This window comes from Cinclus cinclus, chromosome 1 (assembly GCF_963662255.1).
Source record: "Cinclus cinclus chromosome 1, bCinCin1.1, whole genome shotgun sequence".
Classification (NCBI taxonomy): Eukaryota; Metazoa; Chordata; class Aves; order Passeriformes; family Cinclidae; genus Cinclus; species Cinclus cinclus.
The window spans coordinates 135,047,613-135,068,281 of NC_085046.1; positions in this window are offsets into that span (position 1 = coordinate 135,047,613).

A 20,669-nucleotide genomic window follows, 5' to 3' on the forward strand; every position below is an offset into this window, starting at 1 on the left:
ATCCCCCAAATGTCTAGCCATTGCAACTTAACATCATATTGAAAGGTGAAATCATAGCTCAAATATGCAGTTTAATTCAGTCAATAGTACCTCTAAGTTGCAGGTCTATATTAAATTACTGGCACACAAGCCTTCACTTTGAGGTCACAACTGTAGTGACAATTTACAATATTTATACCAAACAATCCCATCTAAGAGCAGTGGTAAATACATAGCAGTGTGTGATTTTGCTCTTTCTTACCCCTTTCAGAATTGCAAGCATCTCACCAAACTCAGTAAGTCAACTCCCTCTTGCAGAAAGAAGTATGAGATTCTTTACACTCTATTTTTTACACCAGATTGAAAAGGTATAGGGAAAAATAAACAGATTGCAATACTGTTCTTAATAAAATTCCCCATACCTTAGTATTTATTCACTAATATTAGATTGCCATCATCTAAGCACATGGTAAACCAGAATACACTGATTATTTTATGACTTTTATCACTTTGTTTGGCAGTCCTTAATGTTTCTTTTAAGGTTGCCACCAGGACAGATAAAAATATCCTGAAAAAATATAATTAATCAAGTGGTTCTTTTTATTGTGATGAAAGTAATGGAATCCTCCTATCCTTCACAGATCTTTTGGGCTCCTTTTCATTTCCTGAGGCGTATCTCAAGTATTTAGATAGCTGAAGCTTCTGCTATTTCATGTGGATTTTAGAATTTTCCGTGACCTCTGTCTGTAAGAGCTATAAGACAGACATGATTGTGTTGTATAAGCACTATGGGAATATAGTACATGGAGTTCACAGAATACAGTATCACAGATAACAAAGCATTCCTGCTTTGTTCTGGCTGTAACCAACAAGGTAACATGCCTTGTAGTAATTTTTTCTCAATGTACTATGTATCAAGCAGTGGCATGAGCTGCAAATGAATCATTAACATGAAATAAATCTCTATGTATCTTTATTTATCTAATTGTCTATGTATTGTGTTTAGCCTTTTCCTCCATTTGATGCACTGACAAATTTATACTTTAGTTTCAATCTGTCCTAGAAAAAAATGCTCAAAGCCCAAGCCAGATCAGCTGCTAACATCTCTCTTATACTTTATTCACTCCTCCCACTTACAAAAGGATCCCTATTATTCTCTGCAGAACAATTGCATATGAGTTTGATTAACAGCTGAATCTTGGCAGGATTGTTCCATCATTTTTTCTGATGACTTGCAGCTGCAGAATCAGCTCATCACCCTTGTACCTGATGAGGAATTGGGAATGATGTTAAACAGCATCTCTCGTGGCAGAGTCTGAGACACTCAGGACCACAAAAAGAAAGTGGTGTGTGGTGGTGGCAGGAGGGCCACTGTGCAGGGGGCAGAGGCCCTCACCTGTTGACCAGACTTGTCCCCTGAAGGGGTTTGCTTCTTGCTGGGTCTTACATTCATGACTTCCCTGAGAGGTGACCAATGCCTCAGCCAGATTAGTGCTTCTACAGTTATTCTACATAGGCACCAATAATATAGACAGGGGTCACCTGGGAATTGACAAAATGTGTGTAAAGGGCTCTGTGGATAGTCCTAACCAGCTTACACATAATGTTTTACTCCTGCCAGTGAGGAAAAAGGGCATTAGGAGGACTCAGCAGACTTTATGGCTCAACAATAGTTTGCAAAGCTGGTGTTTGAGTAGGGCTCCAGGTTCTACAACTCTGGGGCTTAAAGGGCCAAAAACCTTCTTGCAAGAGACTGAATCCATCCTGACCCACTCAAGGGGGGCATCTTTCCCAACAGACTGAACAAACTGGTGAAGACAGTCTCCTCAAAAATCAGGTGTGGAAGTGTTAGGTGAGGTAGATAAACTAAAACCTCAGGATGATGGGAAAAAGGAGACACAGTGATCAACTGTAACCACAGAGCTGAGCACTCCAGGCACAGGACTCATCCCACCATGTTTCACTTTTGCCAATGATATCAAATCTCTGGGACTGGGCCAAAACTTTAAACTTTTCTTGTTGGTTCCTCACGCTGTGCACATTGTTGTTAGAAACATTTCAAGTGTGGTACTTTGTAGCCAACACCTCCCGAGGTAGGTGAAGAAATGATGAATAGGTAAACTTGTGAATTGTTTTTCCAAAAAAAAATTTCTCGAGTATTTTGTAACTCCTTGCGAAGTCATTGAGGGGGAACCTCCTTCCTAACTAGTTCTATAGCCTCTGAGAGGAATTATATCCCATGTATGGGAGAGTCACATGCATATTTTTTTCCATATGAACAAATACATCGTAACATAAATATAAACATAAAGTCAATAACTGCAGCCTCTGAGCTACTGGACTCTCGAGTACCCTGTTTCTACTGTTTAATATTCCTCATTTGGTATAAAACGGTATTATAGCAGATATAATTTCAGAGTTCTGGTCACTAGGCTGCAAAGTTATTGCTTCTCTTTTTAAAAATTTGCTCTAATATATACTCACATTATTAATATATGAATTTGTTTTTATTAAAACTGCTCAGAAATAAAGTAGGAAAGAGGCTACGTAAAATTATTATATTATTATAAGAAAAATATTATATTTAATGAAAATTTTTATTTAAAAAATACATTCAGTTTAGTCTCTTCTCTTTGCTCATTTTATGCAATATAAATTAGATTTTTGGTGATGGCAAATTTTTCCGAAGAGGTGGAAGTAGAAGTTAACCCATTCCTCCAGTTTAAAAGGTAAAATATCTAGTTTTATTACTGACTAAGTAAAAAAACCCTTGGTGTTAGAAATCTCAAAAATAAGTATTATATATATATATATATTTGTTTACTTCTGCATTTATTTGAGTTTTCTAGTTTTTGTCTCCTTCATTATGTTTAGGTATCTTAGACTGCAGGTGTAATGATTCCTTCCTGAATAGTTCTTTTAATTCAATTTCATGTTCACACACCTTGTTCATGGCTTGATTAATCACACCTTCTCTTTTTATACTTTGTTCTCACAAACTTTCCTCAGTTTCTTATACTTCTGTTTGTATTTGAGACATATCTGACATGGCTCTCAGTGGATTTTAGTGGATTTATTTATTCGTATTTATCACCTCTGAAAAACATCAGTTCTAGTATGGCGTGATGTCCTTTAGAGGAGGCTATCCTGTCCTCAACTACTGTCTTTACTGTCTAATACATCTTTGTAATTTTCCCAAATTTCTCACTACTTGAATCCAATATAATATGGGAGGCTGTTATACAGACATAGCACAGTCAAAACAGACCTTTGAAAATGCTGCCAGGTCTTTCATCTAGTTCTCAGCTCAGGAAAGTGTGAAGTCTTTGTCCACTCCTTGTAGTGGCAGAATAAAAGAGTTCCTTGTAGTTGCACATGATCATCTGCTCAAGGCAAAATTGTGTTGTGCAAAAGTGACAAAGAAAACAAGGCTGTGATCGAAATGACTACCATCCACCCCAAATCTAGGTGTTCTTAATACTTCTTGAATGTTCTTCTTTTAAAAAAAAAATACCAAAGGAAGTAAAAATTTCTGCCATGGCTAGAAGACTCAAAATTTTAAAATTTCATCACTTCCTGGTGCTAAAATTTTGTCAAACACCAGAAGATTGCACAGTACTGTGTATTTTTTCTTTTTGCAGTGGGATGAAATAGTTTCTGGAATGTCATCTGCAAGTGACCTTCATAGTCTTCTTCACTGAAGCAAATTGAGACTGATGTTCGGTCTCTCTTGTAATCAAAGACAAAATAATTCTAATAAAAAGGAGTAGCTAAGAGCAATGTCCAGTCATATTTTGAATGCTTCCACGGATGATGACTCTACCATCTCACAGGGAAGTCTCTTGCAGTGCTTAACAACCCTTACCATGAAGAAATTCTTCCTGATGTCCAACCTGAATCTCCTTTGTCACAACTTGAGACCATGTCCTCCTGTCCTGAACCCAGGATCTAAAGTGCAGCCTCACCAGTGTTCAGTACAGGGGGACAATCACTTCTCTAATCCTGCTGGCCACACTATTTCTGATACAGGCCAGGATGCCTTTGGCCTTCTTGGCCACCTGGGCACACGCTGGCTCGAGTTCATCTGCTGTCAACCAGCACTCCTGGTCCTTTCCCATTGGGCAGCTTTCCAGCCAGTCTATCCCCAGACTGAAGCACTCCAGGGGCTTGTTTTGACCCAAGTGCAGGGCCTGGCACTTGGCCTTATTGAATCTCATATTGCTGTCTTCAGCCCAGGTCCAACCTGTCCAGATTCCTCTGCAGAGCCTACATACCCTGCAGCAGATCAATGCTCCTGTCCAACTTAGTGTGTTCTGCAAACTTTGTGAGGATGTACTCCATCCCCTCATCCAAATCATTGACAAAGTTATTAAACAGCACTGGCTGCAGTACTGAGCCTTGGGGACCCCAGTAGTGTCTGGCTACCAACTGGATGTGCCACCAGTTACCACCACTCTCTGGGCCCAGCCCTCCCAGCAAGGAGTGCACCTCTTCAAGCAATGGGCTGATGGGTTTTCCAGGAGGGTGCTGTAGGAAACAGTATCAAAGGCTTTATTGAAATTCAGGTGGACTAAATCCATAACCTTTCCCTCGTCCACTAGAAGAATCACCTGGTCATAAAATGGAATCATGTTGGTTTAAAAAAAAAAATCACGTTGGTTAAGCAGGACCTGCTTTTCTAAACCTGTACTGGCTGCATCTGATTCCCTGATTGTCCTGAATATTAGGTACATAAAATTCAAGAAATTTCCATTACTAGCAGATTCCTCATAGATGCATAGGGTTATTTTAATGACTCCCATCCATTAGTCGTAGCACTTTACTAAGAACAAAAACATATGTCCCTGATGTACCAAGAAGTTATTCTGAAAGCAGTCAGGCTAAACTCTCTTTCACTCATTCCTATTATGCATTGGAGAGCAGTCTTTTCTCACAAATATTGGAGTTCACTCCAAGGTTTATAGTAGCAAACACTTTAATATTGAGGATCTTGTAACTATTAAGCCAGAATTATGTTAAACAGAATTTGCCCTGAAGATACACTTGACCACCAACTCAGGGCCCTGCTGCCCCGGTATGGCAGTGACCAGCACTGGGGCCCAGAACGCTCCCTTTGATCCAGTGTGTGTCCCAGCCCTGGCTAGTGGCCGAGCAGTGCCTCCTGGCACTCAGCCTTCCTCAGTGATGGGAGCACATGGATGTGTTCCCACTAAGCTGTTAACATTTTCATTCGTTTCACTTTCTAACTCTCATGGGTGGCACCAGTTGCCAATGGCTTCTCTGGTCATGTAGTCCCAGATCAACCTCTTTTATTTTGTCTGTATCTAAAGGCAATTAGTGGTATTTTGGGTGGATGCAGCTAAAGATTAATTTACTCTCAGTGGTGCATCTGAGTAGGTGTCAACCTGTGACACATATAAACATGCTCATTACTGAGTAGATGGGTGGCTGTAATCTGCACTTACAAAAGCTGTTGGTTGTTATGTCTTAAAATGAATTGATCAATTTTAACCATGTCAGCAGTCTCGAGTAGGTTTATGGAAAGGAAGCAACCTGAATGCTGTCACAATGTTATTATGTGCTACAAAACACTATTTCCTTCATTATCCAGAGAACTTCCAAGGAAAGTACACAGGACTTGTATTATAAAAATTGATTTTTCATGTTCTGCACAGGACATCAACCTTTCAACCCACCAAGGAAGCAAAAAAATGCCTTTTCTTAGTGCTACCCGTAAATAATTTTCATTCAGTCCCTAGAGTATGGTATAACAGGTAATTTTAATAGAATAGATTGATAATAAAAAAAAAAAAAAATTGTGGAATGCAATCTCTGCAGAAATGGTTTCCTTTCTTCCTATCACGTTCCTCCCGGAAGGAAGGAAGGATTCCAGGAAGGATTCCAGGAAGGAAGGATTCCAGGAAGGAAGGCAGGAAGGATTCCAGGAAGGAAGGAAGGATTCCAGGAAGGATTCCAGGAAGGATTCCAGGAAGGAAGGAAGGATTCCAGGAAGGAAGGATTCCAGGAAGGAAGGAAGGATTCCAGGAAGGAAGGAAGGATTCCAGGAAGGAAGGATTCCAGGAAGGAAGGCAGGAAGGATTCCAGGAAAGAAGGATTCCAGGAAGGAAGGAAGGAAGGAAGGAAGGAAGGATTCCAGGAAGGAAGGAAGGATTCCAGGAAGGAAGGAAGGATTCCAGGAAAGAAGGATTCCAGGAAGGAAGGAAGGAAGGATTCCAGGAAGGAAGGAAGGATTCCAGGAAGGAAGGATTCCAGGAAGGAAGGATTCCAGGAAGGATTCCAGGAAGGAAGGAAGGATTCCAGGAAGGATTCCAGGAAGGAGGGATTCCAGGAAGGATTCCAGGAAGGAAGGAAGGATTCCAGGAAAGAAGGATTCCAGGAAGGAAGGAAGGAAGGATTCCAGGAAGGAAGGAAGGAAGGATTCCAGGAAGGATTCCAGGAAGGAAGGATTCCAGGAAGGATTCCAGGAAGGATTCCAGGAAGGATTCCAGGAAGGATTCCAGGAAGGAAGGATTCCAGGAAGGGTTCCAGAAAGGGTTCCAGGAATTATTCCAGGAAGGAAGGAAGGATTCCAGGAAGGAAGGCAGGATTCCAGGAAAGAAGGATTCCAGGAAGGAAGGAAGGATTCCAGGAAGGAAGGATTCCAGGAAGGATTCCAGGAAGGATTCCAGGAAGGAAGGATTCCAGGAAGGATTCCAGGAAGGATTCCAGGAAGGAAGGAAGGAAGGATTCCAGGAAGGAAGGATTCCAGGAAGGATTCCAGGAAGGAAGGATTCCAGGAAGGATTCCAGGAAGGAAGGAAGGATTCCAGGAAGGATTCCAGGAAGGAAGGAAGGATTCCAGGAAGGATTCCAGGAAGGAAGGAAGGATTCCAGGAAGGAAGGAAGGATTCCAGGAAGGATTCCAGGAAGGATTCCAGGAAGAAAGAAAGGAAGAAAGAAAGGAAGAAAGGAAGAAAGAAAGGAAGAAAGAAAGGAAGAAAGAAAGGAAGAAAGAAAGAAAGGAAGAAAGAAAGAAAGAAAGAAAGAAAGGAAGAAAGAAAGGAAGAAAGAAAGGAAGAAAGAAAGGAAGAAAGAAAGGAAGAAAGAAAGAAAGGAAGAAAGGAAGAAAGAAAGGAAGAAAGAAAGAAAGAAAGGAAGAAAGGAAGAAAGAAAGGAAGAAAGGAAGAAAGGAAGAAAGGAAGAAAGGAAGAAAGAAAGAAAGAAAGAAAGAAAGAAAGAAAGAAAGAAAGAAAGAAAGATTCCTACTTAATGCACAAACTTTCCTGCTTGGCCAAGTAGGAAAACTCACACACTGCATTTATACTCTCAAATGGATTTTATTAAACTTTTCACTTTGAGGAACTTAATTCCTTTCTGCAAATATTTGTTGTAGAGAAGGGGAAAGAAACCTTATGGCAATATAAAATTCAGATTCTCCTTTTCGTGAATTTTGTCTCAGAGGAGATTAATAATCTCCAGTTTGAAAACTTTGTCTTTACAGGTAAGACACTGCATTATCTAATTAATATATATAAATAACAGAAGTAAAGGGAAAATTGGATTTGAGGAAATTCTTTGTTTGAAACAGAGATGCAATAAACTCTATTAAATGCATCACTCTTGCTCTTAAGGAAATATTGAGAAAGGTATCACCATTAATCAGTTATTAATTAATTAATTAATTAATTATAAAGTAACTGTTAAACTGAATTTATTTGCAAAATATAATGAGTGTAAAAAGACTTCTGCGTTGTCATACTCGTATTTGCATTCTTTCAAAGATTTTCCACTATAAAAATTATCTATGTAAGTAATAAAAAACCAGATATACTACATCTAAACTAATCTAAAAGAGATCATTATCTACATAAGAAAGCTTGAAAGGAAAAAAAAGAACATACTGCTATTCTCTTTGTATGTACAGTAACATAACTGCTGAAATCTGATACTGTTGGAAATAATTAATTGAATTAAAATCTCTTAATAGCTGCTGACAAATAATAATACCACTGCATGAGCCCTTGTCTTTTATAGCACTGGATTTCTTGATTTAATCAGCTATGATTTTTGTATTTGTTAAAGGAACATTTTAAATTTGTGTCTAAAGGGATCAATGAATTTATTTGGAATAAAACAATGGATTACTTTATCATATTTGAAAATTCATCTTATTAAACCCTTTTTTTTTCTGTCATTTTGTTTGCTCACTACTGCTCAAAACCAGATTTCAGTTTTTCTAAGCCATGGGTTCAACAAATAAACATTTCTGAATGTTGGATCAATGAAAACCTTTTTATTTCCTTTCTGATATTTATAATGGCTTTATTTTTTTTTTGTAATTCCTTAGTTCATTGATGTTTAAATGCAGAAGTTATTAAATATTAGCCTAGAGTAGTTTTGTTGCAAATAATACCACTTTCTTCTGTAAGCCATTATTTAATGTATTTTGTGTTTGGAAGGTATCTCTCTTAAAGGAACATGAAACTCCCTGCCTAGAAATTAAAAAATTAAGTTTTCTTTGGTAAAAAAACAAAAAACAAAACTCCAAGAAAATCACCAATGAACCAACCAACTAAAAAACCCCAAAACTCCAACAAAACCAAACCAAACATAAAACAAGACAGTTGTTTATCAAAAGGTGAAAAAGGACAACTTTTAAGAAGGATAGCAAAATACTAGACATTGATGTAAATACAGGGGGAAAAAATACTCCTTTTGGGTGCCCAGTCATCCAGGGCAGTGTAGTTCCCTTACAGTCCGTAATATCACGCCAATAACTTTTCCTTTTCTTTTTCTTTTTCTTTTTTTTTTTTTTTTCTGTTTAAAAAGTGCCTCTTTTGTAATCGTTTTCCCCTCCCTAATTCCAAATCAGAAATGCTTCTAGCTCTATGGAATATGCTCGAGCTACAAGCTTCTCTCTTATCAGCTGACTGTATCATAGCTGAGAACTTGGGAAACTACTCTTAATAAAAGACTAAGAGAATATGCTGCTTGCTCTGACTCAGACTGAGTGTTCGGTAATGTGACCTCTTATCTTGGAAGCATTCAAAGAGAAAATGAGAGAACAGATTTCAGTACCATAAGCCTCCGGTAAAAATGAGACTTTTTTCTTGAGGCAAGGGGGCTTGAGGACATAATATCAAGATGTTTTCTGTTAGAACTAGGGCTGGAGAAAAGTGAAACCGAGTGTCATGCAGAGACAGGAATCAGAGCACAAGCATGCAAACCAATCTCTTGCTCACAGCCTTATCTGACTCATGCTAATCACTTGCCACCCGGTTGTCTTGGAGCAGTGCAGCAGAAGGACACAATTCCATGCTGCTGGTGCAGAGGGACAGCTGAACATTGTGTGCCCATTAGAGGGAAGACAGAACGGATTGCTTATCCAAAAGAGAGGAAAAAACCCTAGAATCTAGCAGTCATATTTCTGTATGTAAGCACTAATATCTATGAGCCAGTCTGGATAACAAAGTCTGCAAATGTATGTTATGATGAGTTAGGTTTGAGGTACTGATCACAATGAAATAATTGCTAGCAGGGAATACTGGTGTGTATAGGAGAGATCAAGCCATACTTTCTTGTTTTGTGGCAGAATCAAGACTGGAAATCTGTAACATAGCTACAGAAAATGTAGAAAAATATATAGGGAAATTTGGAAACTATAGATTTTTTAAATGTATTGTTTTTTTAGTTTATCTTAAGGTAAACTTCTCTAGTGGCATATAAAACACAGCAGAATCTATGGATTTTTATGGAATATTGTGGACCTGAACATGACTAAACCATGTAGTAAAATTATGAGCTAAAAAAAAGAAGAAAAATAGTATAACCCCTATTGAAATTAGATTATAAATTAAGGCTAGAAGCCAGAATAAAAGTTGGAGTTATGAGACAAGACCTTCACTAGTGCCAAGGAATCTATCAGTGCCTTGGTTCCTCAGGAGACAAGCTCATGGAGTTGCTGAGACTCTGTTCATTTATCTGTGGAGTGATAATTGGCAGAAGCAAACACATCTTGAAATATGAAGGTCTTGCGAGTTTTTTTTGAAAATTATTGTTCTTTACAAGCAATACTGAAGCTGCTCCCCCCTCCCCTTTCCACCTCATAGCAGCCCAGTGAGTACATGCGTAGTTTGGAAACAGGCATACAATTGTCACTCTCTCACTCAGTAATTAGGGAGCCGGAGAAGTTAACTGGCATTACTCTAGGAATGGGAAAGAGATGCCAATTAAAGACTGAGAGAGGGAACCAAATTGAGAATTTTATGGAAATGTCTTAATGGACTTATAACAGCAGTAATGTGGAAGAAGCCTGTAGGAAGCAGGCTTTGTTAGTCCTAATTAAGAAACAGCTTCTCTGAAAAGTATTTTGTTGCAGATGTCAAATAATCTTTAGTTCCTTTGAGTCCATTGTTTTAAATAGTGGATTGTAACATACAGTAGTACTAATTTTAACAACAAGTACTATGAGATGACACACTACTTGCTTGCACTTTGCATTTTGTAAATGCACCCTGAAATGTTGTACCATGCTTGGGAGTATAGAGGGAAAGTAAAGGAGATGTTTTCCTACGTGAATTTATATATTTGGATAATTCTGTTCATTCTAATTCTTAATATATGTGGTTAAATATAAATTAATTTGGGGTATCCTATACGTGCAAGAATCAAACTCGATTATTTTATACTGGGTGGCATGGCACTTAGCTCTCTTACCATGAATGGTGAAAAAGTGAAATATCATACCTGTATCAATGATCTGTCCTTGAAAATTATATAAAACACAATAAACATATTCTGTGAACTCTGATAATTTTATCTGGCCTTTTTATTTTCACTAAAATATGATTAGTACAGAGACCATGCAAGTAACTGTTCTTTTGTTATGTGTTAAAAATGCTCTTAGGAAGTGTTGTTGACAATAATTTTTATATTAAACATTAATGATAAGTTTTATGGTGTTCATTTTTTAATTTAGAGGGTTTGATTCTTGGTATTATAACATGACTTTTGAAGACATGTATGGAGGGCCATTTCTCCAGATCTGTGTTTTGACCTTTTTGTAAGAGTCTGTCTCAGAACAAGGATATATGTTTGGCAAAAACAGATATAAAAGTTTAAATGATGAAGCTTTAGCTTACTGCTGATTTGGATTTGGTGTCATACATAAAGTGCTGGCTTAATTTGGGCCAAATATTATTTCTCTGTCTTTGTCTTATCCAGATGGAATTGTCTAGAGCTTTAGGTTTTCAAATCTGCCATTGAGAGTCTATTACTGTGAATAGAATTTATAGCATTTTCATATAGCTATTATTGCTTAGAAAAGCTGTGAAAATATTGCCTGTATTACTGATTTTTTTAATATGTTATCCGTTTCTATCAATTAAAAATCTGATCTTGATTCCCTCTTCTCTATTCCTCTTCTGTCTTCAGTAATGCAATCTGTGAAAGAAAATATCAGAAAGGAAATTGCTCTTGCAGAAGACTCTAATAAACATGTCAGCTGCGTTATATGGAAACTTTTATTTGGAGTTGAAACAAAATATTAACATAAGAGAAAATCTTAAGCACATCTTGGGTGTCTTTTATTTACACCTTTGGTAGGAAAGAAAGCATTTCACATTGTGGTTTAAATTCTTTTATCAAAATAAAAAAGAAATCTATCAGCATTTCCTGTTAAAAGTGTGTTGGTTGACAGAAGTTTTTAGGAGACCTGTTCTGTATATATAAAAAATCAGGACATTTGTACTTGGAATATTATTGGCCATTAATTATAATAGGTCAAAAGAAAATAATACATTTTTTTAACTTATTCGCTTCCAAGCATATTAAACAGGTCTTTTAAAAAAACCTGTGAAATGGGTGTAGTGTCTTACATCAGTGTTACTATATTTTTTATGGCTCTTGTCCCTTTAAGGAACTTTTTCAAAAGCTACATTTTGAAAGATTCATGCTGGGATATTATACCTATGAAATGCCACCTACTTACTATTTTCTGACTATGTGACATGTGAAACCCGCTGAAAAAAGTGACCTTTGGCAGGAGATAGAGTGCAGGGAAAAAATAACCAGCCAATGTCACATATGTAGTGACAAAATACATACAATATCACAACTTTCCCTTTCTAGAGAAAGAAAAGTTGGTGAAGCAAAGTCTGAAGAGAGACAGTAGAAGATAACAAATGAGGTAAAGTCTGACAGGTTTTCAAAACCAGGCTTCAGAAGTAGGCAAGATTAAAAGTAAAACAATACATATCAAAAAAACAGCACATAGCAAAACAACATCTAATCTCTGAAATCAGAATCTGGTCAAAACGAGTCAGGGATAGTAAAACGGATCACAGGATGTAGTAAATAAATCAATCTGGGACTACTGGTCTCCTGGGACTGTCTTTTGGTGCATAATATATTTTTGGGTTTTTTTAATTACACACTTAATGCTGTCCCTACTTGCTAATATTTTCATTAAGAAAATACCACATTAAGTAAGGAAAGGTATGAACAGCTTTTTGCAAGATTTTGTTTTCACTTGATTGGATTCTGTTAACACATGCATTCAGTCTTACCACTCTGTCAGAAAACTAGTCTTGTTCATATGGACTTATTAGGTATGGATGCATTTTCTGTTTTCATCTGTAGTTCATATATGCTTCAGTTTTTCTGTCTTTGTCATCAGACTTATGCAGAAAAATACTGAATGTTGTACTAACTTGTGAGGTTTCAAAATGTATTTCCTTAATACCTTGAAATGAAATAAAATCTTCCCAAATAATTGTCAATGTACTGTGTCAGAAGCTTTTACTGAAAATGGTAAATTTTGGGGCTTTTTCCTCCTTGTCCTCTCACTTCTTTCTGAAATTTTACACAAATCTCCACCTTGGACTAAATAAAACTTTGCAGAGAAAACACTGTTTTAATTGCAATATTTTTGTGGAATGTTTCTGCTCTGATAAAGCACTCATCATTCTCATAAAAACTGTTCCATCCTACCCTCACAGTCACAGAGTCAGCAATATGGTCACCAGATCCCCTGTATATCCAACTGCTCCTGACTTACTATACATATTTCTTCTAGCTTCTACTCTAGCCCTTACCAGGAGTTTCCCACCAAATATTTGGATATCCTTTAATCCTAGTCCTACTTTTTTTTTTTTTTTTTTTTTTTTTTTATGAATAAGTCATGCAGAAGTTAGGCCAATCAAAAATCCAGTGATGACTTATTCACTTTGTTAAAAATAAAATGCATATTAGTTCATTTTAAAAGTTGATTGGGTTTTGGATAAGGCACTCAGCTTAATTTAGAATCTTAGTTTTCTTGTGGATCTGAAGGTGGACTTGTTTTCTTTTTTTTTGTTTGTTTTTTTTTGTTTGTTTTGCTGTGATATATTAATATGGGAACCATTTTTTTTTCCTTGGTATGAGGTTATCCATCTGTAACACATCTACAAATGCAGTTTTATGCTCTGGTTTGTTTGATCCTAGGATGCAGGTTGTATATTCTGCTGTGCTTTGCCTGCCACTATGTCTTTTATTGGTGCGTCCTCTTATTTTGAGTACTGAAATTCCTCCAAACATATTTCTGCATCTGTAAATTGCAGTCTCAGATATTTTGTGACATGTTTGGTTTCCTTTGTTTTCCTTCATAACTCGATGCCCAGTGTATGTTGTTTACCAAGCTGCACATGAGGAATTTACTGCTATTGCTGTCTGTGAAGCACACACCATGCAATACATTTACTCCTGTCATAAAAAATGGAAGTTCACCACTCTGGCTGTGATGTATGATAAAAGCTAAGAGACTTAAGGCAGTATAGTAAGCTTCCAGGATTCCCTATGACTTGCTATAGAAATGCTGTGTGATTGATTTAGTCCCTGCAGCACAAATCCAAGGTGTGAGGCTATTTGGAAATGTATCAGTCCATAATTGCCTTGTGTATATGTTTACCTTCTGATATGTGTTTTCATCCACTCTTGTAGGTATGATACTATTCTAGAGACATCTTTGGTCTCACTGTAGTCAGTCTCACTTCTCCTATTGTTATGAGCAGAAGAACATAACAAATTTTTGAACTTTGAATGCAGTCATCTACCTTTTCTGGTAACATGTTGATAGTCTTCTTCAAAAACTGTTCCCAGATCGTGTTGCTTTCCTATTTCTCAAGTTCCATGCACATTCCTTTGCAGGCACAATGGGGGTGAATTATATGAATTGTTCCCACATTTGATAGGTGGTGAGATGCATGAATCAATTTATTATAGCTAAAGTCAGATGAATGAAAGTCAGCCCACAATATGTTTACTTATTATTTAATTATATCCTCTCTCTTGGATGATCAGCTCTCTTCTCCTCTTACTTAACTCCTACTGGTCAATTAAAACTAACTGCTGGATTTCAATTGCTTCTTTTTTTTTTTACATTAAGAGTGACATTTATTCATGTAGTCTCTACTACCTCCCATCATTGCTCCTAACTGAGGGTTGGAGCTGTTTCTTAGTGGTTTTCAAGGTGGTGGAATTGTCACTAGAGAATGTGTTTTGTACTTTGTACACTATAACTTTTCACTAATTCAATTCCTATGTTCTCCACACCTTTGCTTCTATTTGCAATTTCTTTCCTCCAGGAAAAAAAAATAAATAACTCCAACTAAAATTTTTCTCACAAGCAAAAGCTCTCCAAATAACTGATAATTATGTGGTACATATTTTCTTTCAAAAGTAAATATAAACATTTAAATTTTCCTTATAATAATAAATCAATTATTTTAGCTATTTTTACTTTCAAATTTATAATTAACATATATAAAATTAAATCATTATAATTTTTGACAAATATTACTATTTTAATCTAGTCCATTAAAGGACACTTTTATGACGTTTGCTTGTAGACGACTGTAACACTATCCACACACTTAATAATGGCATTACAGTTCTCTTAAGTAGGAAAAAAAATGTGCAACTCCATAGAAAATACCAGTAATGAGAGCTCATTCAGGCTAGAAAAATACAGATATTATGTTGTCAGCAATAATTCAGATAAGGGCCACATGAAAAGCTCTGCTTGCTAAAGCCAGCCATCTTTGAAAAACAAACCAGAATAGTTCACAAATCTGAAATGTAAAAAGTCTGCAAATAGAAGATTAAAATCCAATGTATGCTGGGAAATACAGAAAAATAGTTTGACAATGTAGTCCTTCTGCAAAAAAAAAAAAAAAAGCACTCTAAGTTTTAACAGCAACAAAATGAGTAAGAAGTAGCAGTGAAGGCTAGAAAGCAACATACAAAATAAAATACTAAAACTCACATGAGATTTTTAAACAAGGAAACTGATTCACTGTTTTTTCCCTTTTGCAGCTGCTTTTACTTTCTTTCACTTCAATAGAAACAGCCTTTTGCTTTCATCTGCCTTTCAATATTTGAAAATTTATTTAATTAGTATTTTAATATAGCTGTTCTGTGTAAGGGTTAGCTAGTTAGTTTCCAGATTAAGTATTATTCTATAGAAAATTCCTGTTACTTTGGGATCAGTACAATACTGTGTATAGATATTGTTAATAAAAACATTCAAAACAGCATAGTTATATAAAGAGTTCTGCATTATATTTTTGAAAATATTTTCATGGAAGTTAAGTAGAATGAGTTGAATGCCCAGATGACAGTCTGAATATAACAAAAATATTAACAGCTGGAATAATCATGATCCTTCTCCTCTGTGCTTAAAAGAAACATTGGTAAATTAGTATCAAACTAGCTAAGGCTCTTATTTACAAGATAAAATTTGAAACAGAAAAGCACCCTCTGAGTATGTTTATCTCAACTTAAGGTCATGGCTGGCATGATGAAGCCATACAAATGAAAAAGAAATTGATCTATACGGTAATACTAGACTTAATGCTACTTTAATTTGATAATATGGTGTCTTCTCTGATCCAACTATTAAGTAATTAAATTTTTTGCATTAAAAAGCTTAATTTGTATTTATCTTTTATCTGATTCTTCTGTGGGTCTAGACATTATACTACACCATGTCACTAGAGCTGCTATGTGCTGGAGAAATCAATTTATGAAATCTTGGAACTTAATGTGAATTTTATAGGTATATATAATACTTTTCTTATAAGGAAAATTTTATAGACAAACTCTTGCCTTGTATTTAGGGGAAGGGCTGAGTTTCATAGCCAACATTTGGTTTTCCTGATTTTTAATATCTATGAGTTTTGTAGATATGTCACAGGAAATTTTACATCAAATACTATTTTTATTACAGCAATCAGAACTGAAATAGTTATTTAAAAAAACCAACATATTTTCTTATGGACAATATATAGGACTGTGTCTCAGGATTTTGCTCCAGCCTGGAATAATAGTCTCTAGAATCTGTATGTTCCAATTCCTATTTGAGTGCCAGAATAATTTGCTTATTCTTCTTGCTACTTTAAATTAAAAAAAAAATAAAATAAAACAAGAGCCTAGAATTTATTTCCCATTGGGAGTTTACATTATAACCATAGAAAGTACTTGAAAAAAAATCCAACACAACCTCATCCCCCTTTGTTTTCTGTCCTTTACCATTTAATTTATTGAAATGTCCTGCTACAAATGTGGTTGCATTTTGAATTAATGGATATTTAGCACAATATTTCTTTTTGGATACAAGGAAGTTGCTTAAGGTTTGCCTCTAGTCTCTGGGTGATGAAGAAATGCTGTCCTCACAAAAAAAAAAACCAATTACTCTAATTTTTCTTAGACATTTACTTTAACTGAAAGAATAGTCAAGCTTACAAGCACACCACCTTTCTTCAGCTGACATGCATATTCATTATGAGCAGATTCATTTGCAGATTGGAGTACAGTAGTATTTTATGCCAAAGTCATGTTGCAAGGTTTAGTTAATTAATTAATTATTACAAAGCACTTTGAGAACCCTGGAGAGAAGACATTATAAAAGTATGTGATGTTATTTTAATAATTTTCCATTTAGCTGAGTGGAATGAATTACCTTAGAGTCCTCAGGGCTCTGGGCCTGATTAAGGACTGTTGACTACATTACAGAAAGTACAGTTTCCACTTCCCTTCTGCTTGGCAACCTCCCAACTTCTAGTCAACAGCTAGTAAAATAGAGGACTCTGTAGATTTTCATATATGAGCTCTGAAATGTTAGAAAAGGTTTTAGAAGAGCAGACATCAGCTAATTTCATCTAATCAGAACACCAGGGAAGTTGCTATGGAAAGAAAAAGCTGTTTGAGTTTTAATGAAAACAGACAGAACTGCAGCAAAACATTTTCTTGGTGGAAAACCTTGAATTTCTGGGAGGGCTTCATGACTACCAGAACAAAGTTAATGTAATGCATGTTTTTTTTTCAAAAGAGCAAGAAGGGAAATTGTGACCACTAAGCCTCACCTCTCTCCCTGGACAGGTCTTGGAGTAATGGAATCAATCTGTTTCTTTAAATGTAAAAAGCCATGACAGAAATCAGGAGCATTCAATATGAATTTTTCAAGGATGAGGCTTATTCAGTCTTCTTGCTTTCTGCAAAGAAATTGCTGTCTTTATGTATGACAGGAGAGTGGTGACTGTGGCACTCCTGGATGCTGGTAGGTCTCGTGACACCATCCCTCACTGTGCACTCTTAGATGGAAGTGGAGGTTTTGAACAGACTGCTACTGTTTTGGGTGATAAATTTGGATGGATTGCTATGCTCAAAGGGCATGAGTCAATGAGCTGGTGTCCTGTTGGTGACTGTAATAGTGCCGGGGGACACTGGAATCTATCTTGTCCACTATTTTCATCAGTGATGTGGACAATGGCAGAGAGAACCCATAGGAAATTTTCAGAAAAAATGAAGCAAAATAACTGATTGATACAATGAAAGAATGATCAGCAATTCTGAGGGACTGTGAAAAACTTGATTAAGCAATCATAATACTTATGAAGCCTTTCGAGAACAAAACTGGATGCTGTACTGGAGTCCATATTTCAAACCACACTGGACATCCTTTAGGAGAAACTCAACAGAGTGGTTTTTCACCTCTAACCTGTGCTAGGGTAAGATAAGATTACATCTGGGATACTTGTGTCCATTTCTGGAGGGGTGTTAAGAAACTGGAGTGAATCCAATGAATTTATACTGTGCTGGTAAGGGGACTTAAGCAGAAGACCTACAAGGAGGGTTTATTTCTTTTGAGTAAGAGATGCTAAGTGGTGGTCTAAGAGCAGCATATTTGATTGCACTTAAAGAACTATATCTTTTCTGGGATAAACTTTTGATAGTGATAGAAGATAAAGTAAGGGGCAATAACAATATGACATTGCCTCTTAATAAACTCTCTCACTATGAAATACTGGTGAACACCTAATCTACAGGATTAAACCAGAGCTGATCTAAAATAATCATCTTAAAACATATATAGTGTAGGTGTAGTGCCTCCAGTGCCAACTTTTTGTCTTTGCACATTCACTCTTATCACATTTTTTTCTGATACAGGTGAAGTCCAAATCAGACTCAGTCTAACTAGATTTCATCTTAGCTGTGTAAATCACATTTTACCATCCTTATCAAAACTTCTGCATTGCTATGCCACTGTAGTCTCTTTTAGAGCTGAATATCCAACACACAGGACAGAATTAACTCAGGAGAAGGAATGAAGAAGAACAAGAAGAATGATACTATAACATGCACAGCTCTGTCCACCTCCAATATCTTCACAAGGTAATATCAAAACCCTGTCCTCTTCCTGTTCCTGTGTTTCTGTGTTTTCCTAAAAATCTTTCTACTCCCAGGAAAATTCCCCACCTGCGTCAATGCATTGTAATCTTTGCAGGCATGGATATCCCTCTGGGAGTGGGACTGAAAAACTAGATCTGTTTTCCTTGTTTTTCTGTTGCTGATCAGTGAGCTGTTAGATTTCAATATCCTTCTGGCAGGTCTGACTCTGCATGAACTGAAATGGATCCTAGATGATTGATTTCATAGAAAAGGCCCCGAGTGTTTTATTTAGATATGGCCCATTGCCTCCTTTGCTAAAACTGCAGTTTGAAAAGCATCTAAATCCACGGTTCTAGGATTTTTAAAAGCTCATTCATGAATCAATGCCAAATAAATTGAGAAAATTCAGCAAACAACAATGGGAAAAAAATAAATAATTTTAAAAAGGGAACACATCACAGTCTCCTTTAGAGACACTCATTCCTTATGCTGAGCACCATAAGAAATAGCAAATTAAAGAAAAGTTGTTCTTAAAGCTTAGAATGTGATGAAAAATCTGAAAGTACTTTATCGTTATGAAACCATGCAATGTTATCTCATTAATTGGTCAGGGAAATAAAAATGTCCAGTTGAAAATTTCTAGATCAACCCTATAATGAGGGGTTTCATAATACAAAATGAAACCTAAAAACCCCATCAATATTTCTCCCTTTCTGAGTTATGATATGAGCAGAACCTGTTAGATATTTTGGATTTACCAATTCACAAGTTAAAATAAACACTAGTACAGTAGGTATACAAGAACTCAGAACTTCTTCAAAACGATTGAAATTTATATGATATATGATTATATGATATAATGACACATCCATTTCTGCTCATATGGACCCTTGACCTATTTTTCTTAATTTCTTATTCTGTTTAGTATTTTTTCTATGTAAAATGACATTATAATTTTTATCAGAATTATCAATACACACATACTTTCTAAGTAACATAACAATTTTTTTTTAAATCTTTTTTTTTGTTTGAGAGTTTTATTAATATACATAGACATTAAAATGTCCACACACAGTCTATGTATAACTTAAAACTTTTCTATCAAAACTTTTTAGTCTGTTAAAAATGGGAAATTGGTAGCATATTCATTTCACCTAAAAAGTTAATTCATATGTCTTTATGTTTTTGTCTTTTTATTTTTCTGTTTCCTGAGATTGTCTCTTCAAAAAACTGTTGTTCTAACAATTTAAGTAAGTTAAAAGAAAAGTACTGATTTTGTGATGCAAAATCTTGTAAATAAATTGTCTTAATTTCTAATTTCTGCTTCATTTTTACTTTTTTTATGCAATGGCAGTAAATTGTTGACTACCTTGAAGTTCCTTTTTTACTCCTCACCTTACAGATATTTTTACCTATGTAATCTGCGTATAGGTGTGTAGAGGAAGAGGGCAATTTCCTTTTGTAACTTTGGTTTAAGCCATTGTTGATACTGTTTTGTTTTTTTTAAAATTCCAAGACGAGAAAGAATGTTTCTTTTATGAACAGTTATCACCAAGTAGGGCCTTACAAGATCGCACTGGGAAAGGAAAAGGAAAAGGAAAAGGAAAAGGAAAAGGAAAAGGAAAAGGAAAAGGAAAAGGAAAAGGAAAAGGAAAAGGAAAAGGAAAAGGAAAAGGAAAAGGAAAAGGAAAAGGAAAAGGAAAAGGAAAAGGAAAAGGAAAAGGAAAAGGAAAAGGAAAAGGATAAGGAAAGGAAAGGAAAGGAAAGGAAAGGAAAGGAAAGGAAAGGAAAGGAAAGGAAAGGAAAGGAAAGGAAAGGAAAGGAAAGGAAAGGAAAGGAAAGGAAAGGAAAGGAAAGGAAAGGAAAGGAAAGGAAAGGAAAGGAAAGGAAAGGAAAGGAAAGGAAAGGAAAGGAAAGGAAAGGAAAGGGAAAGACCAAAACAAAACATCATTGAGAAAAAGAATCTGAGAATAAAGTTATTGTTAG